Below are 15,671 nucleotides of genomic sequence, written 5' to 3'. Positions count from 1 at the left end.
AGTTTCGAAGAAGCACGACTTGAACACCTGGACCAAAAGCGCCTTCTACGGAAGTCTAGACCTTAGCCGTCCTACGCATACACTTATAACGAACAACGGAAGCTTTATTGTGCACAGTGCGACCGGATATTTAAAACAAAGTTTGGTTTTGCGAGGCATATATACGTGCTCATAAAAGGAAATTGTAATGGTCGCCGTTGTCGGACACGATATGGAGGACTATAGGTACTTATAGTGGCAACAGAAATAGGTACATCATCTGTGAAAATTTCAATTGTTTTTTTTTTCAGCTGATTTTTTGCCGTTTTTTGCGTAATGGTACGGAACCCTTCGTGTGCGAGTCCGACTCGCACTTGGTAGGTTTTCCTTAATTTTTATTTTCTTATTGACTGCTATTATATTGGACACTACTGTAGGTAAGTAGGTAACACAAATTTACCATAAATTATATGAAACTATTTACCCCAGCCCATAGTTAAGTAAATTTCGAAATAAAATAAAGCTAAAACTTTTAAATTACACGTCAAAGTTCAAACCTCAAACCACCGCCCTAAATACCAAATTTAGATGCTGAGTGCCTTTTCTTGGTCGGTGGTCTAAATACAGGCGTTTTTTAATAAAAATAGGTACCTACGTGTTGAACCTAGATGCGATAAGAAGGCGGTCAACTGTTCCTCTACCCACGCCGATATTATCATTCATCGATATAACCTTTCCAGATTTAGTCTTCAGTAACAACCCATAATGCAGCTACCAGGTTAAAAATAGCCTGTATTCAGGCGATATCTGAACACTTGTTGCGCACGATTGACGTCAGTGCCTCCCCAGCACGGGGCGGGCGGGGCGGGAGGGGTACCGCGCCTCCGCGAGTGGGTCGACTGACGTAAAGGCATTCATGAATGAGAACCCCAAAACCATCATGATCTCATTTCTGTAACGTAGAAGCTCTAGCGTAAGACACCATAATGACCTTGACGTCTGGTTTTTTTACAGTTTATTATCTATGCGTAGATTTCGTTGGGGTGTTTTCGGGAATTTTCTCTGTAATTTTCCATTAATTCGGCGGGCCTCGGGACGGTAGGCTTGGTATACACAGTTATACCCTACATCGTTGATTGCTATGCTATGCTATGACTTTCGATGTGTTGTCTACGCGTCTTGTTTGGCGTTAATGCACCCTAAATGTACCTTAATTAACCGTGGGCCTTATAAGTAACTTATAACTTGAACTTTACTGTTAATTCTAGCAAAAAATACTACACTAAGCAAAGCTTGTACTATGAGTGCTAGGCGACGATATACATACTTAACCTTTCGTATGCTTAGGAGCAGATCTGCTCCGTATATATTCAACTTAAACATGACGTTGTCACGATTGCTAATTTATATGGCAATTTATTAACATGCGCATACGAAAGGTTAAATAGATAAATTCATACGTATATACATAGAAAACACCCAATGACTCAGGAACAAATATCCGTGCTCATCACACAAATAAATGCCCTAACCGGGATTCGAACCCAGGATTTTCGGATTAAAACAGTAAAGTAATTAATAACAATTACACCAAATACCTAGGATGTCGCTCAGAATAAGCCGCGTCTATTAGACACGACACTGGTTTTTAGGGCACCCAAAAGACAAAAAAGAAAACTTAAAACTAAAATAGGCAGAATAGAAACATGTGTAAAAAGCCAGACAGACAGAGAGAGAGTTCAATGACAGATATTTGTTTATGAATATAGTCCGCTTAGTTTTATACTTGTTGTTGGGTTACGAGTAAATACTTTAAGGTTTTTCTGATTATTCAAAAACTGATGATTATGTCCACATGTTTGGCAAAGTAATTTGATGCAAAATTTTAGTTGTTTCCTTATGTTTGCTGGTAGAGTTGACTTAAATTATGAATATGAATGATAAATATTAAAAATAACGTTCATTTGGATTTGTTCGATGTTTTTTACAGTTAGTATTTTGCTCGCGTTGGTGTAGTAAAAAAATTTGTTACACTCGTTGGCAAAATTTGCTTAACCCTCGTTCCTTGAAACCCTCGCAACAACGTCGTGTTTCAATGGCAAAAAAAATTGAAGAAGAAATTCGGACAAATTAAAAAAATATACTACTATTTACACTGAAATACGTATTACGTACGTACGTACGCATATATTGAACTGGTGGACGATAGTAGTTGTGGTACTGGACTATGGCCAAGCAAGGTATAGAGGGAAATGTTTGGAATACAATTTCTGACTCCGTAACTTTGTTTGGATTAGTTAGGTGTACATATCAAGTCCCCGGCCGAAGCCCTTGAGCCGAAGGGGAAAGGGGGGTTTTAAGGTCCCATTTTTCGGTTTTTCACATATCTTGGAAACTTTGCGTCTTAGCGACATGACTACTTACATAAAACGAAAGCTTATTAAATTTGCTACAAGTTAAATTTTGACAAGTTTTTCGATATCTTGAAAAGTTTTTAAGATATCCTCTCTTGAAAGTTTATCTTGATATCTACATCAGTGAAAATACTAGGCCATGTTTGCTATCGTTTTCGTATAAATCGGGAGTGTCAAATCCATTTATGGTATCACGTTCCGAAGTAAAATCATATAAACTTTAAAAAAATACCTTTTTTTAACTCCTCTTCACGCCTAAACCGCTGAACCAATTTAGTTGAAATTTGGTATAGAGATATTTTGTGTCCCGGGACAGGACATAATTAAGATAGTTTTTATTTCAAAAATCATCCTTTAAAGATGTGAAATGGGGTGTGGGGGGAATTCAGCTTCTTTGCCGAAGCTGAATTCCTAAGGATAATTCTGTTTAAGTTTACTAACGAATCCCGAAAGGTCAAAAAATACATATCGTAGCTTAAAATATTTCATAATAATAGACATAAAGATACTGAAACTTACATTTACTGATACATACTTAAATTTACTGTAGTTTGCTTACTCAAACAAAGAAAAGTAAGTAAATGTGTGAGTGCCACGGGATACCGCCGTTTAGCCAAAATATTTTTCGCCAAATTTCACTTCCCAACAAACTTATGGCATCAGTTTCATTTCCCAAATGAAGTTTTAGCAAGTTTTTTACTTCGCAACCATTTCATTTCCCAACCCCATACTTGCGATATGAAAATGACGTACTAGATTGGGTTAGGTTAGGTTGGATTATGAAAATTTGCGAAATGAAATTTGCGTAAAATAGTTTGGGAAGTAATACTTTGGGAAACGATTTTTGGCAATACATTAGTAAACCGAGTGCCACAGATACGTAATACAATATGGAACGATAAACTCGAAAAAAAGGAAAAGATCAAAAAAAGCGGGTAATGTTGTAGTGTTTTACGGTACGTGTGTTTTCGGAGTGACCTATTTTTAAGTCAATTCTCAAGTCAGCTAAGTAAGATGTCACGTGCTCCGGAGAGAACGTGACCAGGTGACTAAGAGAATTTCTGGAGTTTTCTTTTTATTGAGAAACAATCGCGAAAACCTAAAAACAAGCTGAACTTGGTTAAAAAATATTGAAATTAACTAAATATTTATTTTCCATCCTACTACGTACTACGCAGTTGGATGGAAAATAAATATTTAGTTAGTGCGTATCACTTGAATCGGACGAATCCAATAAATACTGGAAACTTTCCAAAATTTTAACGAGTTTTTAATATTTAATAACTAACGAGAACTCGTTAATTACTCAGAAATGAAATCATCATATTTATTTTAACAAATATTATATTGTAAATTTGTTTGATTTTTCTTTAGCAAGTAAACTCTTAGTATTTGCGACGAAATGTGGGTGGAATTACATTTTCCAGTTACTGTGAGATTATATTATCTGGAGTAAGTTAGTAGATCTCATAATGCTACACAGCATGAATGTATACAGCGTAGGCGTAACTTGTGTCATTACCATTGTTACATGGCCAATTATTCTAGTCTTTTCTCTTTTCGTTTTAGAGTTAATCTTGCTTGTATCCTCAAATGCTGCTTTGGAGCCCAGGGTCCATTATTCTTTCTCACTTCGCAGAGTCATTTGTAAATCAATTTCCGGGCATGTCATCCCTCGCAAATTTTAGCCAACACCTCCAGGCCCCTGTTTCATCACGCTGACAAATTATCACATGACATTGACAATTCACCGTACATTACTGGTCCACCAAGTACAGATGCAGTGCATAATCCTTTACCATCGTATTTTCTCGGAAACTTTCGTATTTGTCATGCCACTTCTACCAAAACCTCAATACTTTTTGTACTGAGACTGACTAAAATTGTATGACACGTTCGTACGTTTCCGTGAAAATACCATGGTAGATAAAGGGGCCCACCCATTACCAGTACGCCGGATGATATCAGCCTGTCAGTTAGAACAAAAATTTGACAGTTCCGAACAATTGACAGGCCGATATCGTCCGGCGGACTGGTAAATTATGGGTGGGCCCCTTTTGATGCTATGTTCTGTCGTAGTCGTAACTTAACGACCCAGAAATTTACGGAAAATTGACATTCTCAGGTGTCAATACTGTCAATTGTCAAGTTGGTAAAATAATCGCCAGGGTTTTCCCCTTTTATATATTTTTGCTGTTTATCTGCAATGTCACGAACATGACATGCTTTTTAAAAATTCGGTCCGTGTGGCAGGGGTCTTCTTCGTGCTCTGTTTTACAAAACAAAGAAAGGTAGCGAAAATGAAACTTTTTGCCGAATTCCTTCCTATTTTTCTTCTAGCCAGGTCCACTAACTACCACTTACCTAACTGTTTAATCTATCTAAGCTAATAGTGAGCATTCACATGTTCTAGATCATGCTTTCAAAAGTGTTAGATAAAACTTCAGCCACCCCACCCATATCATATCCAATGTCCATTAGTATTTTCCACGTTGGAAAAAACGTGTCCAAATCACATGTACTCTTATCGCATTTCACCGAAAAGACGTCGTTTAAAAATACCTTTTTTAATTCCGTTTCCACTCATTAATGCTAAGTCCTATAATGAAGCAGATGCCGGCAATTGCCAGCTTGTTCTAAATATAGAACGCCCCTCCACGTCCCCCTCACAAGTAATTTCCCTGCGTGCCCACCTAGGCTATTCAGAACACGACTCCTTGAGCCACATTCGGAAACCAACATTGTACCGTTCATTGGCGATTGACTATTTCAAAACAAGAGTACCGAAAAACCATTCAACTATATTCCAGTACTACAACTACTTATGGTCCATACGTTCAATAGGTAATTAAGTACAGGTAATACTTAATTACCAATGTTCTGATTGGTTTTGTGTGAGTTTTTGTTCTTTCATTTATTTATAAAAATGTTTTAAAAGGAGCAAAGCTCATCCTCATTTCTTAGATGCATGGCACACAAAGAATAAGCGGGCATCTCCCTCTTTTCTTCCCAGAACATGCAGAATGTTGAATGAGTTGCTTCCTGAGGTAATTCTTTTGCGCTACGACATGAGATTCTTCAAGAAGCGGGTAATTAGGGTTCTCAAGGGTGGGCAACGCTTAAGTGGCTCCTGTGATGTTGCTTATGTCCATGAGCGACGATGACCGCTTCCCATCAGGCGGCTCGTCTGCTCGTTTGCTGACTATCACATTTAAAAAAACAGAACTATGACATTAAAATAATAGTCACACGCTTACACCTGAACGAAGATTTTGAAACATACTTGGGAGTTTTTGGACTATACATGGGAACTTTTAAGACCGATATTGAATAAAAAGCGAGCGAGCTTAGCTCCGGCTTGCCTATCGTTAAAGTCCGACGAACCGCCACTGACATCTTTATACATATTTAGATATCAAAGCCTACAAGGTAAGTACCGGCAACCGGCAACCGTAGTAAAGCCATTTTAACTATGTCATTCTAACTTAGGGACTGCTCCTGGTACTGGTTTTCTATACAAATACAGTACCGGAACCGGGAATTCCCGGTTCTCGCCATACAAACTGATGAAACTGAGTACCGGGAGCATTCCCTAATTCTGAGATTGAGGTGGATGTAGGCTTCTAGACTTTAATATTAACTAGATTCGCTAATTAAAATTTACATGAATCTTCCTCAAGGATCACTCCATTGAAAGCTGCCGCATGAAAATCCTTTCACTAGTTTTTTACTTTATCGCAAACATACAGACATACAAACAGATAGACGCGGCAGGGGACTTTGTTTTATGAGGTGTAGTAATTATAATACCTACTATTGTGGCTATGCTCTAAAATCTACAGACAGCACCAGCACATACTCAATAACGTTTTCAATATAATTTTGTAATCACTACAAACATTTAAGAATTTGGTCATTGAGACGCTGATTGGCTATATCTATATTACCTATACATTGTATACCTAGGAATGGTAAAAAAAACTAAAATTAGGATGTATTTAGCTAGTAAAGATATATCCATAAGCAACCCTATTGTATATAAATATTCGCCTACACTAAAAACAATGGAAATAGACTCAATAAAGTGGCAATAGATATCATAATATTATGAAGTGAAATAACTATGTACAATTGATTATAAATAGCGACATTTGGCCTTAGGACGAACTAAGTTTTATACATTCAATTATTTAGGATGAGGTATCCGAAACATGTCGCGCGAGTGACTAAAAACACGTGAGTTAAGAGGAAAGGGAATGGCTGCTTATCCATACAAACATTGTCCCCATTTTCCTTTCTGGATATTGACATTATGGAAAATATTTTCACATCATTTGATGTATATTAACCATAGATTTGCTAGGGCGTTTGCCCTTTTTCGATTTTTTTATTATTGTAAAAATTAGGAGCGAAAAACAGATTTCATACAATTTTTTAAATGCTCCTAACTTATAATAAATTAAAAAATCGAAAAAATCAAACGTAGGGTCATGGCTGTAGGTAGTTGATATACAACAAGTTGTATCAAAATATATTTCAGAGAGGAAAATGAGGACTACGTTTGTATGAAAAGGCGATTTCTCGCGGGTCCTCCACTTTCGTCTAAACAGTAAAATTAGCTCAATGCTAGCTAGTATGTCTCACAACAGTTTAAATTCAATTATTTAGGTACCTACCTAAGTTATGTACTTAACAATTCCGTTGCTTAGGAGAGCGATTCAAACTTTACCTGGGGGCACGGCAGTGCCCCCGCCAAGACGAGCCAAGCGAAGAGCAAGGGCACTATACCCTCCTTCTCTCGAAGCGCTTCGTCGTTTTTTTGAACCCTCATAACTTGGGTTTGGATTATACCAGATAAAATAAATTCTCAGGATATGATGTCAATTAAATAAGTCCACTACTTATTAAACATAGAAAGTTTCAATTACATAGCTTTTATACTTTCGATTTTATTGATATCTAAAAAAACCCGATTTCGTCACTACTCACTCACTCGATATCACTGATGATCATAAAAACTCTTAGGGTACTCACTGAAGTCCTAGAAAGCTGAAATTTGGTATGTAAGGTAATATTAGCACACAAACAACAAAAAAATCTTAAACTTGGAACTTTTACCCTCCAACCCCTTAAACTAGGGGATGAGTTTATATGAGACTTACGCAAATGTTTATGCCAGAGGACTGAAAATTTATATAATTTTTCTAAATAATATTTATATTTATTCAGGATTTTTAGTAAATCGCCCCCGCCCTTTAAATTAGGGGATAGAAGATATAAGCAACTTGAAAGAAGTGAAATCTCATCAAAAACATTTTCATGTAAAATGTTACCAAGACTAAACCATAAGGCTCTCACTGTCAAAAAGTTATCAGATCTCACATAGAGTCAAGCTTCTAAATCTACAAGCCCTAACTTCAGAAACTAAACCTTAGTCAAAATATGTGAGTTGACCGTTTCGCTACCGCTTACATGGGCGTAAGGTGAAAAAATTATTCACTATTCATCACTTTTTTGTTATAAATTCCTTAAATTGCTCATGTAACGAAACGGCCAAGGCACATATTTTGACTAAGATGTAGAGTTTGTGAAGTTAGGGCTTGTAGAGTTAGAAGCTTGGCTCTACGTGAGATCTGATAACTTTTTGACAGTGCTAGCCGGTTTCGTCTTGTCATGTCTTGGCAACATTTTACATGAAAATGGTTTTGGTGGGATAAACTTGTCATGAAACGGTTATAGATTTATGATCATTCAGCTGTCAACAGTGTCATTTCTTCAACCAGAAATCTTGTTTAGGTAAAATCTACCGTTGTAGGTAGGATTTTGAAATTTTTATAACATACATAATGTTATCCAGCGGAACTAAGAAAGGATTATTCCGAAATTCAACCCTTAAAGGGGCGAAAATAGGTTGAGAGATTAAATTTGACAGTTTGAAATCAACTGGAAGCTAGCGTCGCTTTCTATCATTTCCTGGAGTCAAATTGGGCCCTTGTTTTCATCATACAATGACATCTTACAAAAATCCTTTATAATGTTAGCTCATCTGGCAGGTCAGGCGGTTGGCCTAGTTTCTCGGCGAATAAAAAATAAATTTATATTTATATTTCATTTCTTAGAAAGACTTAGATAAGTAAGAGCACTCGGAAAACGTTTTGCTTCACCCGGTTGGTGGGTTGCCAACTCGTAATCTTATTCGTGTGGGGGCTTGCATTGCATATCTAGTTGCGGTAGCTTGCACCAATTGCATCCTAAAGGATCTTAAGTGTTATTATAGATATCTTATTATTTCTAACATTTTTGAATTAACGCATTCACCGCCAGCGACCCGCGAGGCAGGTTCTCTGTTCGTAGGCGCTTTTCGCTACATACGATTTTCCCCATGTTATCGGCTACGCTCGTAGTGCGTACCTCGCACTGGCAGTGAATGTGTTAAAATAATGGAATACGCGTATGATTGTTTCCATTAAGGCCATTAAAACACTAAGGTTCCTTGTCCCTTCCTTAAATAGGTATACAGTACAGTACCTAAGTTAGACACATTTTCTCAAAACCAAACTCAAAACTCAAAATGAGGTTGTTTATTTATAAAAGCATTCCTATGGCCACTTGTAGCCTCCAACTCCATTAAATATCAAAGCAATTCAATCAATTTATGAAATTGAAATAACTTGCATAACAAACACGAGTCAATTTGAACGACAGGTACCTACTCGTAGTGGACAAATAATTGCAGCAATTATTGAAACAATATTATCGATTGCGGGTTTAACAAACTTATATGATTCGTAGCAGTTTTTAGGGTTCCATACCCAAAGGGTAAAAACGGGACCCTATTACTAAGACTCCGCTCGCAGTCCGTCCGTCTGTCACCAGGCTGTATCTCATGAACCGTGATAGCTAGACACTTGAAAATTTCACAGATGATATATTTCTGTTGCCGCTATAACAGCAAATACTAAAAACAGAATAAAATAAATATTTAAATGGGGTTCCCATACAACAAAAGTGCATTTTTTGGCGTTTTCTGCGTACGGAACCCTGCGACTCGCACTTGGACAATTTTTCTATCATAAAAAAGACAACTAATTGATAGACCACAGCCACTCCAATAATCTTTTATACGATTGAACCCAATTAGTCCCGTAACAATACATTACGTAAGGTAGCACCTATTAAATCCGGAGTTTAAAAATGGCATCTTGTTATATTTAGCAGCTTCGAGCATTTTCCTGTCAGAAGACCCACATTGATCTGCGCAGCTCCGATGCAACTCCAACGCTCTACACCCACCAGTTGACCTTTCCGCGGGTCATGATAACTCAATAACAAAATGGCCGATCTTGTCAGAAAACTGTTAGCACTTACGACCTTTTACATGCGAGTTGGGATATAATACCAAGTTGCCAACATTCTTTCGGACTTTTATCACTATTCTAGTGTTCGTTATCTTTCATTCAGTCATGTAATACGGGTATGCTGGTCAGCCAAGCTTGGTTTAAGGGTAGCTTTGTTAGCTGAAATAAAATTACCGTGTGGGTGGACCGAAGTAGCATTTGAATGGTAAGAAATGCGACGTTTCAACAGAGTCATGCAATCATAATTATGTTTGATTATATAAGTAGCTTCAATTTAGCCTACATTGCACAATCGACGTTGGATATCAGAAAAGAATGAAACTTACTTCCGTCATAGAGTTGAAAGCTTTCTGCAAGCCAAATTTTATTGAAATCCAATCTGTAATCCTTTTTGTCCAGCACTGTATTATTTTTTAATTAAAAAACTTAAAAGGCAGTGAAGTAATGAAATAATTGTCACTTTATGGTTTATCGTCATTCAAAATTCGAAAGGAGCGATATGGTCACCTGTTGTCACTTGCTGTCCTTAGCCTAGCCATGTCAATTATTTGAGTCTCTTCGTTCACGTCCACGTCAATTCGTTCTATTTGTTGAGTCGAAGTGGGTACCAAGTAACTATATAGGGACATACAGTCATGTTGTACATAGTTGTTGTTTACTGTGCTGTCTACCTGAACACATGTTAAAGTGCAATTCGCCCTCGCATTGTGCATTGCCGTCTCAAGTGGTCAGAACGCTTTTTGTTTTATTATTCTTTTCTGTAAACGCTGTGGGTGGATTTGCATTATTGAATATTCGTTTCCAGGAGTAAAAATATAGAATTCTTAATTTAAAAGCGTTAAAGAATCAGATCGTAATCCATGAGGCTTTTCGAAATCCTAAACGTTTTTGTTGATGAACACAGGATCACCGTTGCGGCATAGGTATTATAAAACTTCAAGGTTCAACTATTTTAAAATATCGCCTACGTTCATCTTCACTTTCCCAGCTGCAATTTGTACGAGCTTGGGATCCGAGTATTGCCATAATATGACCTCCCAACGGAAAGGAGGATTAGTCTGGTTTCTGTTATGGTATATCGGGTATGTAATTGATCATAGTAAAATTATATTTCGATAAGTCTTGGCAAAACTTGGTGTCAGTAGGCCGAGCACATGATTGACGCGACAGTATATCTCCGCGAGATAGACTACCCGTCTTTTACTAAGTGTATGAATTAAAGGGGGACGGGTAGTCTATGTCGCGGCGAGATACTCTTGCGCCAATCATGTGCTAGCCCGGCAGCTAAGGATTCTATCTAACCTACGACCTCTGGTTTGAAGGCCTCGGCTCCACCCGACTCAGCTACCCGTAAATAGCACATAACATTAATAGAACAAGACATTTTAGTAGGTCCTTTACGGTGTGTCCATTGTTCAGTCTGTCACTACCTACCTATTAAAAAAAAACGCTTAGATGGCTGGCATTCCTAACCTAAACAATACTATTACTATTACTTATTCTGTGCCTAAACTGTGCGTTTCTCCAGACACTTCCTGCCTCGCACATCTAAACGGTGAATTGAACTGCTTCAACCATCACGGAACTCGTCTGCTTATTTTAATCCTATATCATAAAAATAAAACAGACACTTTGTCTAAGAGCTCCTTATTTTTCCACTTCACCTTTATACCTGAAACTCAGTAAACAATAACCACATTTAAAACGTATCCACGATTCTGTCTTATAATACTAGCAGTTAATAGAAAATTCTCTTGTGTGTTGACACACACACAACACACAAGAGTTGAACTCATGTGTTGGGTTTGGTTAACCATTTTGATTTCACGACGGTCGACTAATCAATAATGCGTGTGCAATCAGGTCAGAAGTGGGTCATCGAATCGCGGTATCTACAAGTAAATTCAGAACCTGATATCGACATCAGATTGGCATTTTGCATCAATCTCGCTTGCTTTAGAGCTCATTTACGTGTGTGCGAATGCGACACACTGATTTTGACATTAAATTAGTACCATGTTATACGTTTCTGAATATGCCTTTTAGGGTTGTGACAGGTGCCTGAACGGTGTCAGGGCAATAGAATCTAGGTCGCTGACTTGCTAGACTAGCTAAGTAAAAGAACGAAGCCTTTCGTCTAGAATTTAGATAGATACCTAGAACGGAACATACAGTACCTTTGATACATAGTTAAATAATACAAATCATGCCCATATAAACACCAAGGCAAGCAGCAGTAGCAGACTTGGTTTATCATTTTTGTTTTCATTTGATGCCTGCTAGCTGTACGCTGTACCTATTGCCGACCAATGAAGCCGAAGAAGGAAATTGCCGTGCGGAAACTAGACTAATCCCAACAAGACTCAGTTTTTTCATAAAATTAGAAGTTCGGGGTGCCTAGCCAAGATGCCAATCGTTCGCTCCGCAGCGAACGATACGGTAATCTCTATCACTTCCGTATTAGTACGACGCGGACAATTTTAAGGAGACTACTTAGCCAGGCTTACCTTAGGCACCTCGAATATGCGGCTTGAACATGAACAAGACTAACAAGAGATCAAGATCAAGGCAAACAGTGGCGGATTAGCCACGTTAGCAAAAGTAGCAAACGCCACGGGCGCCGCGCATTTGAAGGCCCCGCGCACCTACGCATTGTGGCCGTATTAAGGCGGTTCCCTGAGCCAGAAGGCGAAAAATCTCCTTATACGATCTTGTTTTTCTAAGAGGCGTTGATATTCGTAGACGTGGAAAAAATATATGTAGTTCTTGACTATATTATCTTTAATATCATAGCTTCCGATACACGAATTATGACACTTCGCTCGTTACAATTAATTCCCAAAGTAACCTCTAACTCGGACTTTTAATCTAACTTTACTCGGTTATTTATTATGTGATACTATAAACAAAAAAGGAAGAAAAAACAATCTTAACTTAAATAGTAATTTCATAGCTTTCGAATTTCGATATTGTAGGGTAACGTTTTTAAAATAAATAAAAATCGACAAAATTCGATCAAAATTGACACTTGGCGCGCATGATCTTTCCCGTTCTTTCTTGCGAAATGTGATAGAGACAGCGGCAAACCGATGGAACGGCCTTAAGTTTTACTTCGTTCACTTCGTCCGACAATATTAAAACAATCCATGGGCCCCATGATAGAATTTGCTACAGGCCTCGCGCTGGCTTAATCCGGCACTGTTGGCAAACAGACTGCCTTATTTAAAGATTTATCTATTACCAGCTTCTATCTGCGACTTCGTCTACTTGGAATGTTGATGGTTTTTGATAAAAACCGTCATACTTCCTTTCCCGGACCTCAATCTCCATATCCAATTCCTTCGAGATAGGTTCAGCGCTTTAAAACGTAAAAAATAACAGACAGAAAGGCAAATATACTTTCGCATTTATAATATTAGATAGTAGGGATTTACTTCCATTGCGAGCTTTTCGTAGAGAATCCTAACGACGTTGCGTGGGCGCTTATACGAACACTGATTTAAAGGATTTACTTTTTGCGAAAGAACTTCAAAGAGCGTTTTATTAGGCGTGCTTTATTTTGTGAAATTATTATTTTTCCAGTTTCAAAGGAATACCTAGAAGTCATATTTTATAAAAAATACATTTATAACTTTATCTTAGTAGGCGTCACGTCATGTAGTGATATAGTTGATATATTTGCATTTAATAATATTACCACACTGCCCACGACTTCATCTGAATGATGATGATGATTGATAAAAACTATCCTATGCCCTTTCTCGGACGTCAAACTATCTCCATACCAAATTTCATTTAAATAGAAAGAGTTACTTTCGCATTTAGGTATAATAATAGTAAGGATTATTTAATTTTGTAACTTTTGTTTACAGAATTTTAACTCTAACTAAGTAAATTAGGTACCTATTCAGAGTTTTACGGTTGTTGGAAATGTAAAAAAATAATACTGATTCGAGTTATAAATTAATAAGAAAATAGTTTCATTTTGATAATATTATATTGCTTCTATTCTTACACATAGAAATTCTCACTCACCCGTTGACCACGAACGCTGTAAAGGGTTCGAAACGTCGGGATGTATTATAAATTCAATATACGGGATATAATCCGTTTCATAGTTTTATTTCATACGTCTCGTTTTATTTTGCGGTTGTAATAAAATACACGCTGTAGATGTCACTTGTAAATTAAATAATTACTAATTTACATATAATAAATGTCTTTTTCCCTTTCAGTTACTTTCTACCAGCTTTCTACTTGTTACACCCAGACGAAGAGGTCCTGAATAAAATAAAATTGTGTACCAATGGGTCCTGTGTAACGCCCACGCGAGGAACGAAATGTAATTGAGATACATAATGTTACTCAGAGGCATTATTAGACTGTTTTCTGTGTATACAATCTAACCAAGTGTGAATAGAATGCTACAGGGATAGATTCTTCGAAGGAAGCAAGTGCGAACATAATAAATAGAGGTTAGGGGGTGGACTGTACAAGGCCAATTCGAACGTACACTTTAAAATCAAAATTATATCTGAATAAATGATGTACTTTCTGTTATGAACTAGTCGCGCGTTGTTTCGCTCGTAGGTACTTGTCCGTAGTGTCCGTACATAGATAGATACGAGCGAAACGAACGCACGTAAACATAGTTAAAATTACTTTTTTGTCAAACATATCATTAGAGTTTTGAATGATTCACGGTTAGTTTCACTAGACCGGTTGTAAACAGGTACGGGCCGGAGTGTGCAAAAAGGGAGCTCACAAATAATACAAAAGGTAATCACGGTCTATATCCCGGTCAATATAAGTCTAGTGAAACTAACCGTGAATCATTCAAAACTCTAATTGTAAACCGGTACGGGCCGGAGTGTGCAAAAAGGGAGCTCACAAATAATACAAAAGGTAATCACGGTCTATATCCCGGTCAATATAAGTCTAGTGAAACTAACCGTGAATCATTCAAAACTCTAATTGTAAACCGGTACGGGCCGGAGTGTGCAAAAAGGGAGCTCACAAATAATACAAAAGGTAATCACGGTCTATATCCCGGTCAATATAAGTCTAGTGAAACGTATCATTTTTGAAACAAGCTTACATCGCCGACTGTAGGTCCTTTAGTATCATCTTACCTCAACCACAGATTAATAAATAGTTACTATACTACGTAACAGATACATCATTCCCATACAAAAGCGAAAATACCTACGCTATAATAGCCTACAAAGACTTAATAATAATACCTGCTGCTCAGGACGAGAAGAAATGTACCATAAGTATGCGCACAAAGAGTCGAGACTGCCTTGCTCGCCGTGCGAGCCACGTGCCAACGCGTCATCGTAAGAATGCGCTAGGGTTGTACTATTACTTATGTTATTATTGTAATAAAACGAATGTTGCGAATCAACCAATATTTTATATTAGTCAATCAAATATTTAAAAACAACACTTATAATACCTGACTCAAAAAACTCCTTAATTTACGATTTATCTACTTATGTTCAAAGAAATAAATAGTGACAAAATTCATAAAGATAGATTTAAAATACTACTCACCTTTCTTCGTCTCCCGGCCAAGTGCGAGTCGGACTCGCCCACCGAGGGTTCCGTACTTTTTAGTATTTGTTGTTATAGCGGCAACAGAAATACATCATCTGTGAAAATTTCAACTGTCTAGCTATCACGGTTCATGAGATACAGCCTGGTGACAGACGGACAGACAGACAGCGGCAGCGGAGTCTTAGTAATAGGGTCCCGTTTTTACCCTTTGGGTACGGAACCCTAAAAAAACGACAAATTTTCTTTTGTTTTTTGACTTTTACACCCATCTACTGCACAATAATTACGTGGTTTCGGCATTTCGAAGCGTAAGCGTGGGAAACGTGCGGTGCGAGCGCTCAGGCGGGCGTTCGGCGGCCCT

Source organism: Cydia strobilella, chromosome 1, assembly GCF_947568885.1.
Source record: "Cydia strobilella chromosome 1, ilCydStro3.1, whole genome shotgun sequence".
NCBI lineage: Eukaryota > Metazoa > Arthropoda > Insecta > Lepidoptera > Tortricidae > Cydia > Cydia strobilella.
Note: the sequence above shows the minus strand (reverse complement) of the source record.